Source organism: Panicum virgatum, chromosome 5N (genome assembly GCF_016808335.1).
Source record: "Panicum virgatum strain AP13 chromosome 5N, P.virgatum_v5, whole genome shotgun sequence".
Lineage (NCBI taxonomy): Eukaryota > Viridiplantae > Streptophyta > Magnoliopsida > Poales > Poaceae > Panicum > Panicum virgatum.
In genome coordinates this window covers 15635432-15658875 of record NC_053149.1, presented here as the reverse complement: position 1 = coordinate 15658875, position 23444 = coordinate 15635432, and the positions used below count along the sequence as shown (strand labels likewise).

The 23444-nt window shown below is 47.7% G+C and overlaps 1 long non-coding RNA gene across 1 annotated transcript; it reads right to left on the bottom strand.

Annotated features, from left to right (window-relative positions):
* Positions 1-12462: 12462 nt before the first annotated feature.
* On the bottom strand, positions 12463-13211 carry LOC120673514. The gene is made up of 2 exons (XR_005674672.1): positions 13052-13211; positions 12463-12904 (listed from the first exon to the last, which is right to left on the bottom strand). It is a non-coding gene; the product is annotated as an uncharacterized LOC120673514 (long non-coding RNA).
* Positions 13212-23444: the final 10233 nt, after the last annotated feature.

The window sequence follows — 23444 nt, the reverse complement described above, 5'->3', positions numbered from 1 at the left end:
TTCTATTTGGCTTGGAATTCCTGGAATCTATGGGTGTTAAACATGTGGAAGTTTATGGAGATTCACTTCTGGTGGTCCAGCAAGTATCTAAGGTATGCCAATGCTACAATGGATCTTTAAATGCATATCTTGATAGATGTCTTGATATTATCTCTTGCTTTGATGAATTTCCATTCAACATATTCCAAGGGAGGATAATAAAAAGGCTAATACTCTGGCTCAGCAAACATCTGGCTACAATGTTACCAATAAATATTTCAACATGAGAAAGCCAATGCGAGCAACAGTCTAGCTGCTAATTCTGAACCAACCGGTCCAACTGGTCGCGCCGATCGGTCTGGCCGCCCAGACCAGTCTGACCACTTAGACAACAGAAAACAACAATTCTGCCATTAACTTTGAGTCAAAGGGGAAGGCCAAAGTTGCTGATTGGAGGGTGCCTATCATAACATATTTGAGAGATCCTGGTCGTGGTGCAGAGAGGAATATTCGGCGTTTGGCATTTAAATATATTTTGATCAGTGATGAGTTTTATCGTCGAACTGCCGAAGACTTGCTTCTCTAGTGTTTAGATGCTGATCAGGCTCGTGTTGCTATGAGAGAAGTTCATGAAGGCATATGTGGTACCATCAATTGGCTCCTAAAATGAAGTGGATGCTTAGGAGAGCCGGTTTTTATTGGCCAAGTACGATGGCGGATTGTTTGAGATACTATAAAGGGTGTGAATAGTGATATACAATTTATGCCTGCTGCGTTATTGCATCCTATTATCAATCCATGGTCATTCAGAGGATGGGGGTTGGACTTTATTGGACAGAATAATCCTCCTTCAAAGGGGTATCGCTTCGTGTTGGTTGTTACAGATTATTTCACTAAATGGACCGAAGCAGTTCCTTTGAAGAATATAACACATAAAGAGGTGATTGAGTTTGTTACCGAGCACATTATACATAGATTCGGCATTCCATGGACTTTGACGATGAATCAAAGTTCATCATTTATTTCGAAGGAGGTACATGAATTTGTCGAATCTTACAAGATTAAGATACTCAATTCATCTCCATATTATGCTCAGACCAATGGTCAGGCCAAGTCTAGTAATAAGATCTTGATAAAGCTTATCAAGAAGAAGATATGAGAGAATCCTAGGAGGTGGCATGAGGTTTTATCTGAAGCTTTGTGGGCTCATCGTATATCGAGACATGGTGCTACTAAAGTTACTCCTTTTGAGCTTGTATACGGTCAAGAGGACGTTTTGCCCATTGAGGTGAATCTGGATGCTTATAGATTGGCTAAACAAAATGATCTTACCCATGGTTTTAAAGGCGTCGCCTAGGCCTAGGCGTCCAGGCGCTCAAACAATCCTAGGCGTCCTGACCGCCTAGCTAAAAAGCAGCAAGAGAGAGAGGGAGGGGAAGAATGGAGGGGGAAATAGCCCCGCCGCATGCTCCGCCACCAGTGCACACGTCCCGCCGCCGCTCGCGCGCGCCTCCCGCGGGTGCGCGTCCAGCCGCCGCCAGCACGCGCGTCCAGCCGCCGTCCGTGTGTGCTCTGCCGCCGCCGCCCGCTCCCTTCTCCGACGGAGGCGCTGCTGCTACAGAGGGAGGGAGTAAGGGGAGACGGAGGGAGGAAGAGAGATGAACGGTGGCAGCGGCGCTGCTCGTGGAGTATCAGCAGCAGATAGAAGTAGATAGGGTATGTATGCTGGGCTGTCTAGTGGGCTGGGCCAGCTGAATCCTTTTAGCCCAGTTCTTTTCCCTTCTTTTCTCCCCTTCTCCTTTTCTTTTTCTTTTTATTTCCTCTAGTTCCTGCTGCTATCGCTTATCATGGTATGGCGTCGCCTACCTCGCCTAGGCATCTGGAAGGAGTCGGATCGCCTTGCCTCGCCTTATCGCCTTTAAAATCATGATCTTACCACTATTGATTATCATGATTTTATGATGAATAACATCGATGAGGTGAGCAACAAGCGGTTGTAAGCTTTGAAGGAAATTGAGGAAGACAAGCTTCGGGTGGCTAGAGCTTACAACAAGAACATAAAAGCAAACATTTCAGGTTAGTGAACTGGATTGGAGGACAATATTACCTCTTGGGATGAAGAGCAACAAGTTCGACAAGTGATCGCCAAGTTAGGAATAACCATACAAAATCGTCAAGGTTATCTTTGGCAATTCTTATATGGTGGAGACACTGCAAGGAGAACATCTTCCGAGGGCTTTTAATGGAAGAAACTTGAAGAAATATTACCCCAGCGTGTGGCAACACGCTTGAAGATGAAGACGTCCGGTATAAGAATATCACCCTTAGCATTGTTTTTAGCCTTGCATTTTTTGAGTAAATCATGTGTCTAGGCAAGTTTTTGTACTTGACTTTTGGCTTGCAAAGCTCACCAAAAAGGCAGGAGGACATATGTTGGTAGCCAAAATTGGTAAATGCCGAGGCCGACCGGACTGCTCGGACCGGTCGGACTGGTCTGGCCTATGTAATCTTAGTCGAGTTAGATCTGTATTTAGAGTCCTTTTGTAACCCTATTTGGAAGGGGTACGTCCTCCCCGGCTTATAAATATAAAGGCCACAACCAATTGAGGTCCTTCTACCCAATCGAATCAATCAATCTATCATTTTCTCCAAATCCTAACTTTTTCAACCTCGTGTTGTTCTTTGCTCGTTTCAATGGTGTTCAAGGGCATCTTGGGTGGCCTGCCAACACTAAGACAACCTAGATCTTCAAGCTCCAAGGGGGGGGGGTGTCCCTCCCGAGCTTGAGGTTTTAGGTTTTGCGGTGCTCTCTGCGTCTGACCGGTCTGACCGGTTTGCACGACCGGTCTTGACGGTGGGTGAGTACCACTAGCAGGGATTCGAGGGAACCCCCGTTTAGAGATTCGGCCAGGGGTGTATAACACGCAAAGAACTTCCTCGTGGAAGCAGATAGGGATAGTGGTTTTTAGACAAGTTCAGGCCACCCGGAGGCATAATACCCTGCGTCCTATGTGTGATTGGTTCTTGATTATCTGAGTTCTCAGGTCTCATCGATCCCGAGAGTTCAAGTTGGGGGAAAAAGTCCTCTTTACATGTCTGGGCATCTTTCTATTTATAGGCTACAGATCCCATCTGTTTCTCTCTAACTCGTGTGAACGCCCCCTTTGCGTGGTGGGCGCCATCTTCCAGGCTGCCCTGCCCCTTGTCAGGTGGGCATGCGGCTTGTCAGGCCTGCCATAGCAGGCTCATGGGTCCCAGCGCCGTTAGGAGCACCCAGGGAGAGGCCCCGGGGTGCCCCGAGGTGGCCTCGGGTGCCCTATGGCCCCTCATGACCCGTGGTGGCTCCGCGGGATCCCGGAGGCACCCCGCGAGCTCTTGGTGGCCTGAGGTGACCTCAGGTCAACCCCGGGTGGCGGCTCGGGACACCCCATTTTTACTGCGATGGTTGCGATGTAAATGGTGGTGGGCCCCTGCCACCGACCATCTACAGCCTGATGGGACGTAACGCAGGGATAAGCCGTCCCAGCCGTCTATCTCCTTATCGCCTGAGAACACAGCGCCCCTGTAATCTTGATGTTTTTACGGGGAGGCTGCGCCTCTCATTGGGCTCTGTACCGAGCCTGGCGGCTCGGCACCATAACCCACTGGGTTTCCTGCCCGGTAAAAGATCTTTTTACCGGGCGGGTGTCTTCGTGGGGAAGGAAGGGCCTTCACCGGGTTTCCCGTGCTGGGCCGGGTCCTGGCCTGTTCCGCGCGAGCGCCCATCTCCATGGGGTAGACGTTCTGGGTGAGGGCCCCCTAGCTCCGCTCAGCTGACGACGCTGGCGGGCCACCTTCCCTTAACCGTGCAGTTGTCCAGGGTTATAGGTACCCCCGTTCCGATTACGCTAACAGGTCTGACCGATCGCCGATGATCGTCGCTGGTGAAGCGATCATCTGCGATCTGCACGTTCTACCGCTTGTGTGTTGACCAATTCAACGTCAACACAAGTAATAAGCTATACCAAACTGATCTATATGTTTTGTTATACTCGCTCTGTCCTAGGATATAAGGCGCGCATGTAATTCAAGATTCAAACTTTAAAAATTTTGACCTATGATTAATCTTGTATAATAAAAACTTTGTTTTATAATAATCATATCATTGTATTTATCGGTGTTTTTAGCACCGGCTAGTGATCTTCGCGGATGCGCGTTTAGGGGCAGATGGTAGTGCAGGAAGACACAAGGATTTATACTGGTTTGGGCTGCCGGGAGGTGTAATACCCTACATTCAGTTCGTGTTGCTCTAGTATCTTTCACTGGTTTATAGTAGGGGGTTACAAAGGGTCGAGAGAGGGACATGCGTCCTAAGTCTCTAAGATCAGTGAGAAGGTGGAGTGTTCGTGACTCTCATCTGGTTGGGGCTGCTGCCGGCGGGAGGCTGCTCGGAGCTCCGCCTGCCACTTTTCCAACGGTGAGAGAGTGCGTGTCTATCTTGGGCTCATTCCCTGGATCGTGTGTTGTCTCAGGGCATGATTCACCGTGCTGGAGCCTGTTCTCTACCTTTTATACAACATGGGAGAGAACAGTGTACAATCGTAGAGAGAGAGAGAGGAGGTTGAAGTCTGCGCGGCCCCTCCTTCGTCGTCCTTGTCTTCGTTAGTCGCTCCTGGCCCTGCCGTCGCCGCCCTCCGCCTCTGCAGCCGGGGTCGCCTGATTCGTGGTCTGCGGAGCGGGATACGCACCGATATCTTGGTTCCGGTGCATCATGCCCGGCCCCTACCCTATGCCCTACTACGACGTAGGACGCGATGGGAAGGGATGCTCCACTGTGCGCTGTGGCAGCGCAGGCGGCGCCAAGGCATGCCTGGTCGCATGCCCTGGTCGGTGTTCACCTGCACTGCTGTCAGACCCGTTCGGCGCATGTCGTGGCGGGCCCCTGCTATAGGCCGGGTGTGTTTCCTTCCCCGCCTGCTCGTCCGCCTGACAAGGCGGGTCCGCCCGATACGTCGGGCGGGATGCGTGCTTCTTCCTTCGGTCGGGCGGAGGGACCACCCGTCCCCTTAGGTCGGACGGGTCGTGAAACCCTCCACACGGGTCAGGGCTAGTCGGCGGTGCTATCTTGCCGCTGATGAAGCGTTTTATTAGTCCTTAATCCTTAATCTTTGGGTATCATGTATAATTTAAAAGTATTCAAATTTTAAAGTAGTTTCATATAAATATAATTTTGTTGCTACAAACATTATATTATAGGAGATATTAAGAGTGAAATATTATTATTGAAGACCGTGCCAATATTGATCATGCCTTATATCCTGGGACGGAGGGAGTAATGCATATATGCATGGTATCATTGTATTTGTATTGAGAGTGGATTTTGTGTGCATAGAGGGTCGCCCATGTGCTCACATCCAACAGTCAATATTATATCTTGCCTTGTTATTCGTTTGTATATGCTATCTATACTTATTTCTAAAGCACGTAACTTCCACCTCTCATATCGACACTGTTGGACAGCGGCGGCAAGATCATCCATTTTCTGACTGTGCTGCGATGGAATGATAGCAAGAAGCATTCAAATTGATACACAACAGGTCGAATAAGCTAGCTAGAGATAGGAGTTTGGCTTCACGTGACTTGTCGATTCGGTGGAGGTAGGCTATGCTTGGCCAAACGGACCGCCTAGGCCTAGGCACGCCACGGCACTGGCTCGGCGAAGCACGCCACTGCGAGGCATGACACGATGTGGCACGGCAGCGCTGTCGTGCCGTGCCGCATAGTGTCGTCGTAGGCCGAGGCATCGGCCAAGGCATGACCCTATAAGGGCACTAGCATGCCGTGCCGTGCCCCTGGGCATGATAGCTCGGCAGTACTCAGGCCGGAGGGGTGACAGAGGCGGCCGACACAGAGCATGGGGAGGAGGGGAGGCCGGATGATGGCGGCGGCGGCCTGTGCGGGGGACGACGGCGGCGACTGGGGACAACCGGCACAGCGGCTGCCAAGGGCGACGGTGGCGGCAGGAGGCAGGATGGTGGCAGCGAACGGAGACAAGGCAGGTGTGCGGCAGGAGTAGCGACGGCGCGTGAAGGGCCGGCTCCTAAGGGGGCGTGCGGCAGGAGTGGTGACGGCACATGAAGATAGAGGAGGGAGTGAGAAGAATAGAAAGGAGATAGGGCTTCTATGTTTATATGGGCTGTGGGCTATTGGTGAGTGGGTTAGATGGTCTTACCGGGCCGGACCGTGCCGGCACTGTAAGTCGATATGGAGGCCCAGGCACGGCACTGTCATTGGGCCGTGCCGGGCACGGGCACTGGAACGGTGGGCCACGGGCCAGGCCATCCCAGTGCCATGCTTTTTCAGCCCACGCTTGTGCCGGCCCAGCGGGCCTGGCCCATTTGGCCACCTATAAGGTAGGCAGAGCATGCTCCACGCCTCCACGCCAAGCTAAAAGAAGATGAAGGCATTGAGGCGCGGTGGCGCTGGCTTCACGGATTTGAAGGTAACCTCTTGGGTGATCTCAGAGAGAGAGAGAGAGAGGGCACTGGAAGGCGGCCATGAGGGGAGGAAGGAGTTCGTCTGCAATCGTACTCTGGTCGGCAAGTTGGTCATATAGCACACAAATTTTGAGACGATATATGAGGGCTAGCTATGCGATAAAACTCAGTTTATTAGTCCCTTATTTCACTTACAAATTTAATTATCTATCGAGCTTTAAGTTTGTCGAACCTGACAAATGTTTTTAGTACAAGATGTAGATGTTTTATTTTGAGTATATGCACATTATTTGTTGTCTCTGCAAGAGAATTGAGCAAACATTTCACTAATTAATTGAGTTAGAATGTTTTGCATATATATATCAGCAGGAAGTAATGTACTACTATTTTGATGATTACTGTTAAAATTAACGAGCCCAATTACATATAAATTTGAAGCCCATTTAGAGATATTTTAGATAGATCATAAATCAAGTTATCAGCTGAGGTTTGATGAGAGCATCCGGATGCTGTAGCCACAATTATTGCAACTCTAACAAATTGATTTTCCCCTTTTCCCTTTCCACATTTTAGCCATAAAAGGGATTTAGAAGAAAAAATTTAGCTCCAACAGATTGATTTCCCCTTTTCCCCTTTCTCCTTTCCCCTTTATTTCTCTCCCCTCTCCCCTTTTTAAAGAGGAATTCCACCTTCTCCCTTTCCTTCTCCATTTCTATCCATTCTTTCCTAACCACAAGATCCACATGCATGAGAAGATCCTGGCCACTCATGAATTAAAGGGGAAAGGGAAAAATCAATGTGCTGGAGCACATCTCCCCAATAAGCTAAAATTGTGATGTGGGATTCTCCTATAAGATGAGAAAGGGGAAAGGGAAAAATCAATCTGTTGGAGTTGCTCTTAGGATTTGGAAAAGCACGAGTCCACATGTAAACACACGCACTACAAGAAAAGTAGTCATTCATCCCTCAGCCTTTGTACCGGTCAGATTTAGGACCGGTACTAAATGGCTTCGGGGGCCATTTAGTACTGGTTCTAAATTTTAACACTTTTTGAAATCATTTAGTACCAGGTCATACCTCCGTCTGGTACTAATTGTCACATTTTAGTATCGGTTGGTGTTTTGGCCCGGTACTAAAATGGCGTGGCCATTTAGTACCGGCCAATGACACCGACCGGTACTGAAAGGTGACATTTAGTACCAGTCGGTGTCTTGGTCCGGTACTAAATGGTACTTTACGGGTTATTCAAAAGGAAAATATCCCTCACACAACCACATGTGAAGCTTAGTTGGGATGGCAAAGAAGCTAGGTGCAAGGTTGGAGGTTGTGGGTTTGAATCCTTTGTGAGCACGTAAATTTATCATAGGTTTTATTTTTTCTGGATGGTGTATTTAGTACTGGCTAGCCGATACCGGCTGCGTACTATGGCCGGTACTAAATGGTGGACCGCTAAGTACCAGCTAGCCCGGTACCGGCTGCGTACCGCACCTGACAGCCGGTACTGGTGGCTATTTTTCTACCAGTGACGGGTGACTAGAAGTCCGCTCATAACAAGATCATGTCATAGGACTTCGCTATATATCTAAACCCTCAATTTTGAGCTGTTTCCGGCATACTTGCTAGTATAATAATGACAAAATCATGTTTCCAACAGTAACAGACCTAGGTTATGTTAGTGGGAAATTCATGCATGCATATAGGCTACTGTTCATGAATGCTGAATGCATATTGTCTGCTACGCGGACTAGATCTAACTCAAGTACTGACAGGAGAGATTCGCCTAGCTTAGCGTGGCTAACACATCTCAACGCACGTCATGAGGAGATGTCTCCACTCTCCAACTAGCAGGAACGATTTCTGGGTATAGAGAACTGCAGACCAACTGGCCAACCTACTGAGTACCTGAGAGAGGATCTGTAGCGTGGTATGCGGGGACGAGCATTCTCCACAGGTCAGCTGCTCCATCGTCGGCTCCGGCCACCATTTCCATCGCTGTGCGATTGCTCTGTCGTTGAGCAACGAAGGAAAGAGGGGAGTGTGAGTAGGGTTGTAGCTTGTGATTGCCTGGCTGGGAGAGGAAGTGGATGCGAGTCAGCTAGTGGTTTCAGCCAAAGTGAAAGCTTTGGAGCACGGGACGAGGCACCCTTATTACAAATATCAGCACGGGACATCTTGGGACCTCAATTTTTTTTTTGTTTCATATTCGTCTAGCTAGCTTTCAGTCGATCATTTTTTTTAAGTCCCATAAGCGTATGCTCTCATCAATACGAGACTAAAATATTATTTAATTTCTCGATGGTTTCTTTAATTTGTAAGTGGCCGACGACAGTTTGCAGTGTATTTAGCAAATTAGATAAAAAACATAGGTAATGAGTTTGTTATACTATTGAGAAAAGTTGTCGGCTTTTGAGAAAAAAACTGTTGGGAACGATGTAGTTTTGTCTAGTGCATGCATGTGATCGTTAGATTCCTCCAAGATTCATATATATAGAGAGAGAGAGATAAAGATATTCTTGTAAATTCTCAGCATGAATACCCTAGGCGGGGGGGTTGTTAGAGCAAGGACGACCAAGAGTCACCCAGTCGATCAACTCTAGTCCGGTCCCTCCCTTCTCCTTATTTTGCTATGCTAAATTTGCTGTCATCTTTGTTTCTTCTTCTTCTTTTCTTGTTCTTGCATGTTCGATCGGGCCGTATGCTTGGCAGCCGCTATATTACATGTTCATGCACACATATTATATGCTACCAGCCTCGTGCTTCCCGTCGCTATCACCATTCCTGATTCCTCCGGCGGCGGCATCACCATTTTCTTGGTTCTTGCCACTGAACTCTAGCTCGAGACACCTACCGCGCGACACCCTGTGATGTGAAGGCCTCTTTGGATTGAGCCCTGGGAGTCTGGGACACGCTGCCTGTGTGATTGATTGGGTGGATATACCCCAACCAGGCTTCTGAGATGCAAGATTGTAATGTTTGGTTGCGTGTACCACCTCTCAGCCTGGCTCCCCGCGTGCAAAAAGGAGTCGTGAGCCTTTCTCAGCAGATACGGCAAAAATGGGCGTTCCTGGCGAGCCTGGCTCGCCGGAGGCAAGCGAGTGCTCTGTACGCTCAGCTTTTTAACTCTGCCCATGTATGGCTGTGTGAAATGCAGGTAACCAAACAATATCCGTAGCCAGTTAGACTGAATAGAGTAAGGTAAACAAACACGGCACTCCTGCATGCGTTGAGCCTGTCCCGCTCAGGCCTGGCTCTAGAATGCGAGCCAGGTTAGCCAGATACACAAACCAATCACTCCCGAAGCGTCTCCATGCACTCGGTTTCGTCGGCGGGTCGAGATCGCTGCCTGATGGCCGGTGCACTGGCTGCCAGCACTCAATCCATATGTGCGATGAGTCTGCGAACAGACACACAACAACGAAGATGATGGCAGATAGGTATATTAAGGGTCTGTTTAGTTGAGGTGTGGTTGTGAGAAGAAATTGTTGTGGGCTGTGGGTTATGGAAAAGCTGCTGTGAGATGTCAGCTGTGAGAAAGTTGAAGGAAGCAGCTGTGAGATGCGTAAAAAGTTTATATTGTCCTTATATCTGGTTCAAACGCTGATTATACGTAAAATAGTTGAAAAATACTATGCAATTCAATGATTAACATATAAATAGAAAATTTAAAAAAGGGGAATTAGTTTTCATCAATTTGGTATGCCCAAAATTGTAGTATTTCGTGGTCAACGTCAATTTTGCACCTTTCGTCTCAATCATGGTAAGAACACCAAGAATCTTGCACCTGCTCCTTGCTCTATTCTCAATCATGGCAAGAACGCACCTGTTCATCGCACTGTGCTACCTTTCCAGCAGCAGCATCGTCATCGCGTCAGCATTCGGCGCCGCACGTAGCAGCGCGCCTGCGCGGGGGTCAAGGGGGGGTCTATTTATCGCGCGTGCGATTATGATCACGCGCGTCGCATAAGAGGCGGAGGAGCTCCGGCGGAGGCAGAAGTGGCGGAGGCGGCGGCGGAAGAGGAAAGCGGAGGCGGCGGCGGTGGCGGAAGAGGAAAGTGGAAGCGGAGGAGCAAAGCGGAGGCGGAGGCGGCTCCGGCGGAGGAGGAGGCGGAGGCGGTTCCGGCGGCGGAGGAGGTCGAGGACGATGGAGGAGGCCGAGGAAGGCGGAGGCGGCGGGGGAGACAGTGAAGGGCGGCGGCGAAGGAGATGGAGGAGGCCGAGGAAGGCGGAGGCGGCGGGGGAGACAGTGAAGGGCGGCTGCAGAGGCGGCGGAGGGGACGGAGGGGGGCGGAGGTGCCGGCGGAGATGGAGGCACGGCGTGCGAGATGGAGGTGCTGGGGTGGGGGGGTCTGTGCGATGCGACATCTCCCACCTGCGTGCGCGAGAATAGACTCCCTGGCCGGGGGCGTTTGATCGCCGGCCCTCTGGTTGCCAGAGAAGATGCAGGCTGCCGAACTGCTAGAGAGGGGAGGCGGGGCCCGTGGCCAAGGTCGAGCGCGCAGCGGTGCTCACGCCGGCGGTGTCCTCCCGCGGTCGAGTTCACATGCCGGCCGAGTCCAGGGAGGGACTAGGGAGGCGGGGTGCAGGCCGGCAGGGACGAGCACTGGCGGAGGGAGGCTCTGGCCGGAGCGAGAGCGACGGGGCTCCAGGCAAGCGGCCTCCCTCTCTCCTCCTTCTGCGGGCCGGCGGCGGCAGATCTCTCACCCCCCGCACCCGGCCGTGGCCCCCCTCTCCTCCTCCCGCGCACCAGCGGCGGAGGAGCTCGCGCTCCTGCCCGCAGGCCTCCTCTCTCCTCCTCCGCCCAAATTGAGGCCACCCGAGGGAGCTCGCGCCGTACCTGCAGGGAGCTCCTGTGTACTGGGGGTGTGGAGGTGGAGATGGCCACGATGACAAGGTGGAGACGAGACGAGGAGACATCAGGGCGAAGGAGAAAAGAGATCAGGGTGTTTAGTGAAAAATTTTGGGTGTCACATCGAATGTTTGACCAGATGTTAGAAGGAATTTTCAGACACTAATTAAAAAAATAATTTCAGAACTCACTTGGAAACCGCGAGACGAATCTTTTGAGGCCTTTGACCGCATCATTAGCACATGTGAGTTACATTAGCACTTATGGCTAATCATGCACTAATTAGGCTCAGAAGATTTGTCTCGTCGTGTACATCCAAACAGTGCAATTAATTTTTTTTAACTATATTTAATACTCCATGCATGTGTCTAAAGGGGGAGGCAAAATTTTTTGGGTGAAAATTTTTGGTAACTAAACGGGGTCGGAGCGGTACGCATAATTCATGCTAGGTGGGTAATTTTGAGGGAAACCTTCGCTCCATAGCCAGAAAAAGCAAGGCTGGAGCTGTGGAGTGTGTAGTACCGTGAAAGCTGCTTTTGTGGAAGAACCTTTGACGGGGCAAGCTGTTTGGTTTGCTTTTAGGCTTCGGCCGAAAGCCCAAAAGTCTAACCAAACAAAACCCAAATCAGACGTATTTTGTTCCTTTCAAGGTTGGAGTGTTTGTATTATGGGTTTATTGCAGTGCATGTGTAGGGGCCTGTTTACAGGGTTGCGGCTTCTTTAAATACAGCTTCGGCTCCGGTTTTTTTTGGTGGAGCGGTTTTTCCGATGAAACTGAAGCTATTTTCAAAAATGTCTAGCAAATCAGATCCTACAAAAAAATATCAAATGACCACACTACCCCTATCTGATTTTTCTCAATTCCTCCTTTTTCTTTACTCTCTTATTTTCTTCACTCCCTATTCTCTCTCCTTCTGCGCACCTGGCCTTCTTCATCGTCAAGCTCTCCCCGCTTTTGGCCACCGATACGCCTCCTCCCCCTCCGTGCTGCTTGGCCTCCTTGCGCCACTAGCCGCTGTTGATCCGCCTCCGGCCGCACCTCCTGCTAGAGTTGTCGCCGCATTGGGAGTTGACAGACATGGACCCACCTCTGCCTGATGGTTGTCGATCCGCCCCACCAAATAAGAGAAATTTGGGATTTGATCATTGTCAAAAGTGGACTTCACCAAAATACCATCCTGCAATTCGGGTTCCACCAGATTACCATTACCAAACATGGCATCCCGCTGGGATATCTTTTCACTCATTTGCAATATTTTTTTATTTTCTTCTTCTATTTGCAACTTAAGCTGACCCTTTTGTCCCTCCCACAAATGTTATCCTTTCTTTCTTCTTTCTTGGTTACCAGCGCATGGCCGCCGCCTTCTGTTTCTGCTCCCGTAGCCGCCGCCAGCTGCATACCATGGCCGCCTCCTGCTCCTCCTCACGGGAGCCTGCACGCCATGGTCGTCGCATACTCCTCCCCACGAGCGCCTGCACGCCATGGCCGCCGCGCGCCGGGGGGGGGGGGTTGCACGTGGTACTGGCCGCCGACGCCCCTGAAGGAGAGGAGTTGCGGCTGGAAGACATGGTGCTGGCCGCCGACGCGCCGATAGCTTCCATTCTGCAAAAATTGAAGGAACCACCTGTCCTCAAGCAACAATAGGAGCCAATCATCTCTATGCCCAAAGAAGAGCCTTGCTTCTCTGGTAGGAATGTAGAAGCTGCTGCAGTGCAGGAAGAAGTTTAGGTTTAGAGATCTCTTTGTTACCTGGAATCCATGTATGATTAGGGAGAAGCTGCTGCGGAGGGGTCTAACCTTGCGCTTATTAGGGAGGGTGGAGGGGGGGCTTACTACGTTAGGCGCCGGCGCCGGCGCCGGCCATGGGAGCAGTAGAGAGAAGGGGACGAGCAGCAGGGAAGAGAGGGAAGAGAGATCTCGAGGGAGAAGGGGGCCTCGCTAATCCGCGAGCGCGCGCCAGGAAGGATTTCAACAATCGATCTCCGACATCATGTTTTTTTCCTTTCCTGGAAACGACGCGTTCGCGGCGGCCCTAATTTCCTTTCATGTCTTTACTCCGCGTCCCCGCATGCCCGCCGGTGAGATTCTGCATGTGCCCAGGTGGTGGCGTGGTGCCATGGTGGTGGGCCCAGAATCCCCATCCCCTTTCAACTTTTGCTCAAAATCCACCGTTATGTGCTATAATTTATATGCACAAATTGGTTTTTTTATACATAAAATTATATAAAGCAACAAACGATCCGACAGGGCCCAACTTTCCATTTTTGGATTTCGTGTCTTTCCCTTTCCGTTTTTGCTTCCGCAGACAAGGGGCACAGCTAATAATCAATGCGCGTTAGGAGTTGTACGACGCTTGATTTTCTTTCTAAGTAAATTTGTTTCTTCACAAATTTCTACTTTTAGAAAGTTAATTCTAATATATGTGTACAACTTTTTTCAGACAAATATCAGGTGATATTCTTTTCAATGTAACTACTGAAATGATATTTTTTCAACATAACTTTTATGATACTTATATTTTTTATGCATAATTTTTCAAACCAACTATTTATTATAGGATAATTTTTTAACACAGCAAGGATAAAATTTACACATAACTTTTTTCAGCCTCCTTACTAAATGATAACTTTGAACATAATTTTCACGAAAACTTCTCACACAACTTTGGGGCATAAGTTAGTCGTAAGCTTATAAAAATACAATTTATCGAGATAAATTTTTCTACAAAATTTTGCAGAGAATAATTTTTCAGCACAATTTCTATGAAATATGTAAGCAGGAAGACTTCTTGGACAATGTTTTACGTACAAGTTCATCATACAACTTTTAAGCACAATGCTCCATATAATTTTTTATTATAACTTTTCTAAAATCTTTGTCAAGAAAATTTCTCAAGAGAAAACATAATATAAATACCTCATCATCATCGACGTACGGAAGTGTTTACAAAAATAAAGAATGATAGTTGCTTCCATTACGAAACACACATAGGAAAAAATAGAAAGGAAAAAGAAAAGCAAATCAATCCTTAGCGTGTCACGTGGGTTGGCAGGCACAGACAGGCGGACAGCTGCTTTGCCGGTGTGCGTCGCGCGCCAGGAAACTTAATAGCGCGCGAATGCTATTTTGGATTTCCGGGGAGAAGGTGCTCGTGACCAAGAAAGAGGATAACGAGCCTGAATTCGGGCCAATATCTATTCCAATCATTTGCCGAGGCCCAATTTGGATATGATGGGCTCAATATCCCGCCTAGCCTACAACGCTAGTCTCTATGTGCTGCGTTGGCCAAGCTACAAATCATAATGTTACTATTTTTTTTCTAGACGAGGACCAGCCTACGTTGGCTTGCTAGGCTACGTATATTTTTCTGGGCGTTGGCTTGCTAGGCTACGTATGTGCAGGCCCGGTCCTGAGATTTCCGAGGCCCGGGGCGAAACCAATGCACCGGGGCCCTTTTATAATAATATTAGTGGAGATGTACATGATATATATATTTAATTTTTTTCCAAAAATAATGCATATATTTTTTATTATAAAATAACAATGTAATTATTATCCTTTCAAAACAAATAACAACGCGAATTATAGATGAATATATGTGTAAAGGAAAGTAGAGTGTGCGCCAAAGAAAAGTATATGCGGGTATAAGAGGTGGGTATAGAAAATTGCCGATGTAAAAAGTATTAGCATTTCAGTGGAATCCTTTTTTCTATTAAAAAGTGGGTCACCGCTCTCTTTTCTCAAATCTTTGGATCTGATAAGTGGGACCTTCATGAGAGATTTGATGTGCCTAATTTTGATTTGAAAAAATTTCAATTTTATAGTAAAAATATAGAGTAAGAAGAAGTTGAATGGACAAACACTGCATGTGTAATGACATAACTAACTTCTTCTAGTTTCTCTATGTATGAAATCGTTGATTATTAGAACAACCGTGTACCCTCACAATATCAGAAAAATAGTAGACGACGGGACTGTGGACTGGTCGTGAGGATGCCTGTGTTATATTTCTTGGATCACTAGGAGTAGATCGAGAGGGTGAAATACTTAGCTGAGGGGAAAACTGTGGTAGTTCCTGAATCTTCCCGTGGCGCCGCCGTCGAGGTGACCGGCGAGGTTGGGAAAGGTCCCTGTCGGCGAGGTCAAGGATGACAGAGCAGTGGAGCCTTCCCTCCGCTTCTGCGCTCTCTAGATCGGCTCACTGGGTTTGGACGAAGCACTGTAGGTACAACAATTGTTGGATTGCGTGCCTTGGTGTGCCGCTTGCCTTTTATTATGGCGCAGCGCGAAGGGGGGCCCACTGCCAGTAAACGGCAGACACGCCCCCGATCAGGGCATGTAACAGGTGGAGGAATCGGTCCTTTGACCGATCGGAGATCACACACTAACAACCTGGTGCTGGACTGCTAGAATGGGTGACGGTTAGACACACAGTCAGACTGACGAAGAAGCCACAAAGAGAGTATTGTAGACGCCGGGACGTGCGGTTGCTGTTCCACAATCGGCCGTCGTCATATCTATCAATTTAACCTCTGACCTACTACTCCGTAGAAACAACATGAGACGAGGATACGCTATACGCGTGTGTGCCTGAGCGTGTCATTTCATTCGCTAGAGCTCTGCCTATATGTGCAGCGACATGAAAGCGGGGCCATATTGATTCGGGGGCCCTGGGCGGCCCCCCTGAAAGGCCCTTGTTTGGTTTTGGTAATTGAGTGACAACTTAGGTGGACTAATAAGTGTTTACATTGAGATACACAGGAGATTAGTCCACACAAAGACACTAGTATGAGCAACATGTGCCATGGAGGAGAAATGGCTAAGGGTTGATGCTATGCTCATATAGTGTGATCGAGAAGCTCATTGCATATGAGACATGACATGGAGTTACGTGACCAAAGTGGAGAAAATCAAGACAAGGCTTGGCTTGATGGATCGGTTGCAATGGAGAAGGGCAAGTCAAGGCTTTGAAGCGAGGGACCGCGAGACGGTGAAGCTTGGGCAAGATTTGGCACCGATGGACCGAGGCAACGGTGAAGAGCGAGCAAGGTCAAGATCGATGGACCAAAAAGGTCATGAGATGATATGGAGTGGATCATATCATTTAAGAAAGATCAAGCCAAGTGTTGACTCATAATGATGATCAAAAGGCTTGATGGAGTTTGGTGCTTGTGTGGCATCAACATCTTGGAAGATGAAATGGAATGCGCAAGGCAAAGGTATGACTTGTAGGGCATTTCATTTCACCGGTCAAAGGTTGTGTAGAGAAGTGCATGACCGGATTTAGGATAGATGGCCGTACTATCAAGAGAGGCAAACTTGTTTGCATATCGGTCATCTAGTGCCACTTGAGTGATCTAACATTGCGATGTTGCTAGGATCGAGTGGCGTGGTGAGATCAAGTGAAAATCCTTTGAAAATGTTTGTGAAATGCTAATACACATGCACATGGTTTTGTTCACGTGGTGTTGTTGACACATTTGCAAAGGAGAAAGAGTTGGAGTTGATATTTATCAACTTGGGGAAACAAGAAAGGCTTTTCGGTGTTCTTCGGAGAATAGGTTGGCTTTTGGAGTGAAATACTGTTTTGATCCATTGTGTTTTGGATCAAATATTTAGTTGGGATGTGTAGCCCTCTGAATAAGCTTTCCATAGAGTCCAAGATCACCAAATTTGGACATTGGAGCTAAGAGTTATGGCCGTTTTACCGAGATACATTTCTGCTGGAAATAGACCTGCGGACGGTCCGCTCCTTGGGGGCGGATGGTCCGCCATTATCTCGGGTGAGCTCGAACAGAATCGTTTTTGGCTCTGTTGGTGGTCCAAAATGAACTGCGGACCGTCCGGTCCATGGGGGCAGACGGTTTGCCTTTAAAAGCTGAAACGGGCGCAGAAACTTGGTAGTTCTGTCTTGGGTGTCCAAATTGTATTGCGGACGGTCCGGCCCTTGGGGGCGGACGGTCCGCCTCCTACTGAAATTTCTGGGATAGAAACACTGCGGTTTCTGTGTGTGCTGACCTTTTGAACGGCGGACGGTCCGCCCTTGGGGAGCGGACAGTCCGCCGGTCACTTCCAGATTTAGTCAGAGACGTTTGCAAATCGGTTGGTTCGAAGTTTTGAACCGCGGACGGTCCGCCCCAGGGGTGCGGACAGTCCGCCCGGGGCTCTAACGGTCGACTCTGATACATAATCATTGCAGTTCTAGCCGTTGGTTTTGAATGGCGGACGGTCCGGTTTCTGTGAGGCGGACAGTCCGCGAAAACTCTGTTTTCACGGGATTTGAGTGTAACGGCTAGTTTGGGGCCTCCCTCTATAAATAGAAGGTGTGGCCGGCCATTTGAGGTTGCTGAGCACTTTGGGGACTTGGTGTCCATGTGTGAGAGTGCTTGAGAGCCCTCTACTCACTCTAACTTGATAGTAATCATCCGATCGAGTGATAGAGCGATTCTAGTGCGATTGCTTTGAGAGATTGGATCGAGTGGCACTAGGTGATCGTGTTGCAAGCCGGTGTACTTGTTACTCTTGGAGGTTGCCACCTCCTAGACGGCTTGGTGGCAAGAGGCTCCGTTGAAGCCCGTAAGAAGATTGTGCGGTGCTCCGGAGAAGAGATTATGAGGGGTATTGTGCTCACCCCGCGGGAGCCGCGAAGAGCAACTCTAGTTGAGCGAGACGTGAAGAGCAACAAGTGGTTCGGCCGGATCATGTGCTAGAGCTCGGTGTGAGCACTCCACGTGGGAGAGTGTGACTTGAGAGTCACCACTAGCAAGAGGATCGGCGGCAACCTTGGAGCTTGTCTCAACGGGGATTAGCTTGGTGGCAACCAAGTGAACCTCGGGATAAAAACCACCGTGTCAATCTTGTCTACTTTTCTCGGTGGTTTGCATTCTCCAAATCACAAGCCTTATATTTACATTCATCTATATCTTGTGCTTGTGTAGTTGCTCTCTAGTGATTAGTTAGCTTGTGTAGCTTGCTAATCATCTTCTTGCTTGTGTAGCTAGAAGTAGAGATCCTAGTGTAACTAGTTAGCTTGTGTAGCTTAATTAGTTGCTCTTGCTTAGATTGTGTAGCTAAGCAAGTTGAGCTCTTGGATTTGGATTGTGTATCCTTGTCCTTGAGCATCTAGTGAGCTTAGGTTTGGCTTTGCACTTTTGCTCATTAGAATTGTGTAGGAGCTCCCCCGGTTTGTGAAGTACTAGTGCTTAGGCTTGTATGACTTGGCATTAGAATTGTTAGGAGAGCTCTTACTAGTTTGGCACTCCATTTGCTTTGTATAGGACCTTTTTGGAAGTGCCTTAGAGTCATAGTTAGAGGGGTGAAGTCTTGTCTAAGCGAATAGTTTCAATTCCGCATAAGTTTCGGTTAGCCGGCGCAATTAGTTTTAGAAAGGACTATTCACCCCCCTCTAGTCCGCCATCTCGACCCTACACCCCCCGGGCCGGGGCTGCGTATGTGCTTCGTTTTGTTTCTCTTCTATTTTTCCTCTCCCGTGTTTTCTTTTTCCTTTTTTATTTATTACTATTTTTCTTCTCTACTCATTTTTTTTACCTTCTGCTACATTCTTATTCATTCCACAAATCTCCAAATCTACTTTTAACTTTTTTTCTTTCCTTTTTCTCTTATTTAATTATTTAATTTTTCTTACATTCTACAAGCAAATGTTTTAATTTATTTTATAATTTATATTATTTATTTTTATGAAATAGTGTCTGCACAAATTCATAATTAACTGTTTGGATATACATCGCCCGCTACAAAATTTGTTTCCGTCACCTGAAGTGGTATTAGTAGGCCTGCGCGGGAATTATTAGGTCCAATATCTGGCACGAGCTAGACCTACTTTAGGCAGTATAGCTTGTTGACGTTGAGCCGCAGAGACATGCGCACACGCACAGGCAACAGAGCGGTGGGCTTGCTGTATGATTTTTCTTATTTTTGTTTGTTGCGCGCTCCATTTGATCATTTACTTTTTTCCTTTACTCTTGAATCATGTGGTTATTTTTTTATTTTCTAGATAGCTCCTTATTTCTGATTTATTTCTAGTAACACTTTTAAGTTTTTTGATGTAATTTATTTAACTGATCTCTGTTTTATTTGTAGTATTTGTGTTTTATTTGTAGTATTTGTTAATATCTTTCTTTTATTTCGGTCTTGACAATACATACTCTATAATGGTTACAACATTAACTTGTTTCTTTGTTTTTTAGACTAATTTATTCACTTGTGTAGACTAATTTATTTAATTATTTTGACTCATTTGTTCGTAATATTTATAGATCGAATGGTTGTGATGTTTAATATCGTTCTACATTATTATTTGGTATGCTTATTTTTAAAAAATAATTATTTATTCGTGTTGTTAAATCTTTTATTTTCCGGATCCGAAATTAATTATTTAGAAAAAAAATATATCATGAAAGTATAGGCAAGTGTGATTTTGTTGGAGATATTCTAAACTCTATACTCAGCTCAGCGCCATTTCAGCATTCACTATGACCAGCACCTCTCTGTCACTGCAGCAATTGTATACCCTTGGAAACAGCCAACTATTCTGTGTTCTGCCCATTATTAACCAGAAAAGTTGCACCCCATTCAAACATATCTTTCACCTTATGTATCCCCCTACAAAATGGGGAATCTGTATTCCCTTTGCAGCAAGCAAAGCTGGGCCTCCTTAAATATTTGGCTTTTTAGCACCTCACAATGTACTGAATCATAAGGAAGAAGCTCAAAGCTGGACTAAATAATGTACTGAATCATCCCCATACATGATACTCCCCAGACAAGAAAAATTAAAATACCAGCTAGTGACGATAACTTTCTCTTATGTCGAAGTGAAAGCCTGTATTAACTATGCCAATGCACCATTTAGTGAGATCTTATAATTATAATATTGCAATTCAAATTTTATTTGTAATCTTAGTTTATTTGTTATAATCTTTTAGTTTCGGATTCGCATACATGCGTATAAGAGCAAGGCTAATAATTTAGCCTGCTGCTGGCTGTAAGAATCTTTGCAGCTCATCTCTTAGTCTACTTATATAATGGTTTAGCTCTTCATTATAAATACATGGCCCACTTGTCTATCTCACAAAATGTCTTGGTTTTTGTGTCGAAGCTGGCTGTAAGTTAACAACCCACTTCTCCCTCTCTCTTTTCTTCTCTCTCCTCTACCTTAGGCTAGCTGTAAGTTAGTATTAAATGTCGTGCAGTGAGAGAGAAGTACATTGAAAACATTATAGACTGACTGCTAACTTCTCGCTAGATATTCACTTTGGCTACTATTTACAAAATAAAAAACTATTTTTGCTAGCTTTAAGCTACTCTTTTGGAGGAGGGCTTAGCATTTAGTCTGCTTATAACCCACCAAAATACTTGCTCTAATGTCATGATTGTTATCTTCTCTGCATGCATGCGCATGATCATTTTTTTCCTCTTTTATAGATAGGCTGATGGCCTATTTAATTAAGGTCAAGCCATAGCTAACCGCGCCCAGGAGCGCTGGTATCGAGGAAAGCAGGTCGCCAGACCAGAACGGAATCTGCACGGCCGGCCCCCTTGGTGGCTCATCCATCGTCATCAGGCTTCATGCCGGCGAATTGGCTTGTAGTCGAATAGTTGGACAGTCAGGGGACGCTATCCACCAAGATTCAAATCATAATGTTCGCATTTTTTTCTGAGTTGTGTAATTCTAAAAAATCAAGCTTCATGCCTATCCACATATTACTCAAATTCTATATCCAAAACATATTCTCGCTTCATTACTAAAAATTATTTTTATGTTTTAGATAATTGTTGGTGCAGTAGACTACCAAAATACAATCACTAATAATAGCGTAGAAATAAAAACCCCCTACATTTAGGGGGGAGAGAGAGGTGTGTTTTGGTGATTACCAAAAACTTATAAGTAATGAGGATTGAATTGGTAATATACTGAAGCGCCTCCATCACCAAAATATTAATTTTTTTAGTATTGGGGAGAGGAATGAATAATCTGTTGGAGATACTCTCATAGTACATATAGATGTTGTCCATAAATCTCAGAAAAAAAGACTTAAAAATTATTTTTAAAAAGCATGTAGAGATGTGGCTATGGTTCAATAATAAATACAAATTTAATGGAGTTCTGCTTGCGTAAACAAGGGAGGTACAGCGCGTTTCGTGATGAAGAGACTTTCGTTAACCGAGCATCGCCATCGTCGTTGTAGAATTCTCTCCTCCAACCGCGCAAAAGAGACATCGATGAGCTCATCGAAGATGCAAAAAAAAAGAACATGAGGACAGAGGATTATTATCAGGCCGGAATGGTAAGCATCACCGCTTTCACGATCATCTCGCTGACAACACACCGCGATCGAGCTGCATTTCAGCGGGAGCGGCCATGCCTCTGGTTGCAAGCGGGGTGGGTTGCGGCCGGCCGCTCCGCTTCACGTCCGCACCAGCCGCAAGGACGCCTGCGGGCTCATGCGGCCGCCCGCACGCCGCCGCGAGTCTTTTGTGGGCTTTGTGCATCGCCGCGTGCCATCACGAGGCATGAGCTGGCTGTTATGCCGGCGAACATCAGAGCCTGTTTGCTGGGTGCAAGCTTGCTTGCACATTAAGCTCTGGAGTCTCGCGAGAAATGACAAAACTAATTTTTCTAGCAAATCGAGTGACCACGAATCTCTTCTGCCTTGTGCCGCCGGCCGCTGTGAATAAATATTGTGGTCGAGCAATGGAGTCCTGAGTCCTGACGCCAACGAGGTGCTGGATTTGGTTTGATGGCCCACGCGGTGGACATGATGCGATCGCTGCATGTGCCCTTCGTTTTGCAGACCTTCCTCTGCACCAGATCGAGCTCGCCATCCTTGCAACTCTCAACGAGATCCCATCAGGATTGCGGCTGTGATTCTGAACAAGATCCCCATCAAGCACGGTAGAGTTGTTCTTGACTGAAGCCACGTCCGAGCTCAGCTGAAGAGGGTCCACGTTCGACGACGCGTCATGAGCTCGTACGGATCGCGAAGATGTCAGTGCGCGGCGGCGAATGCGCTATGGTCTGGCGGCCGTTGTGGCACCGCTGGGTACCGCGACCAGAGCCGCGTGGCCCGCTCCAGTGATGCGGGTTTGCGGTGCAGGTTATGCGGGTTCGTGACGCTGGCTGAGATGGTGGGTTCGCGACAAAGTCCACCCCGCCTGCATCCTGAGCCATGCCGGTCTGGCCCCCGCGGCGCATAGGCACACGGCCGCCCCCCACCACCCCCTCCCCCCCGCGCAACGACGTCACCCTGACGCACGCCTGAGCTCGCAGAGGGCCATCGCCATCGCCGTCGCCTTATCTATCTACCAGCAGGGGCAACTGACAGTAGGCCGCAAAGGCCACTACCACAAAGACGATTTGTAAGAACGCTCCGAATTTTTTTAAAGAGGGACTAAAATTTGACTTATTGCTATAAATGAAGTGAAATTACTGTAGCAACAATCCGTCTCTAAAAATGTATTTTTAGCCCCCTCAACCACTCCATTTTTAGGGGTGGTGAGAGGGTGGCTGTCGGTGTTCCGTATCACTGGCTAGTAAATTTGTAAGCGCGTCGCTACTCCGGATGGTAATGCAAGAATTCGACACGAGGGTTTATACTGGTTCGGACGGAATGTCCCTACGTCCAATTCGAGCTCTCGCGCTCTTGCACTCAAAGTTTGCAGTACGGGTTACAAACGGGCGAGAGAGGGAACGGGGCTCCCAAGTCTCTAGTGGAAATGAGTGGGAATGTGTCCGTGGACATGTGTGTGGGGGTTGATTGATCGGTCCGGGTCCGATCCCCCTTTTCATGGGGTACCCCCATCCCTTTTATAGCCCAAGGGAGAACGGGGAGTCAGATACAAAAAAGATGGAAAAGTGAGAAAGGAAAAGTCTAGGGGGTCGGATGTATCTTAGCCATCCCTTCTTCTGGTTGGCCGGCCTTGGTACGGCTCCTAGTCGCCTATTCGTTCGGCGGCAATCTCCATCCCCCGTCTTCCGCTCCTGGTGATCATGACGGGTGAAGGAAAGTCATGGCATGTTGTAGCCATCGTCCCATTGCAGGGACACGTGTTGATGATCGCTTTGCTGGCGGTGCTGGCGTTGGCAGGAGGGGACGTCCTCTCCCTGTCCCTGAGGACGGTC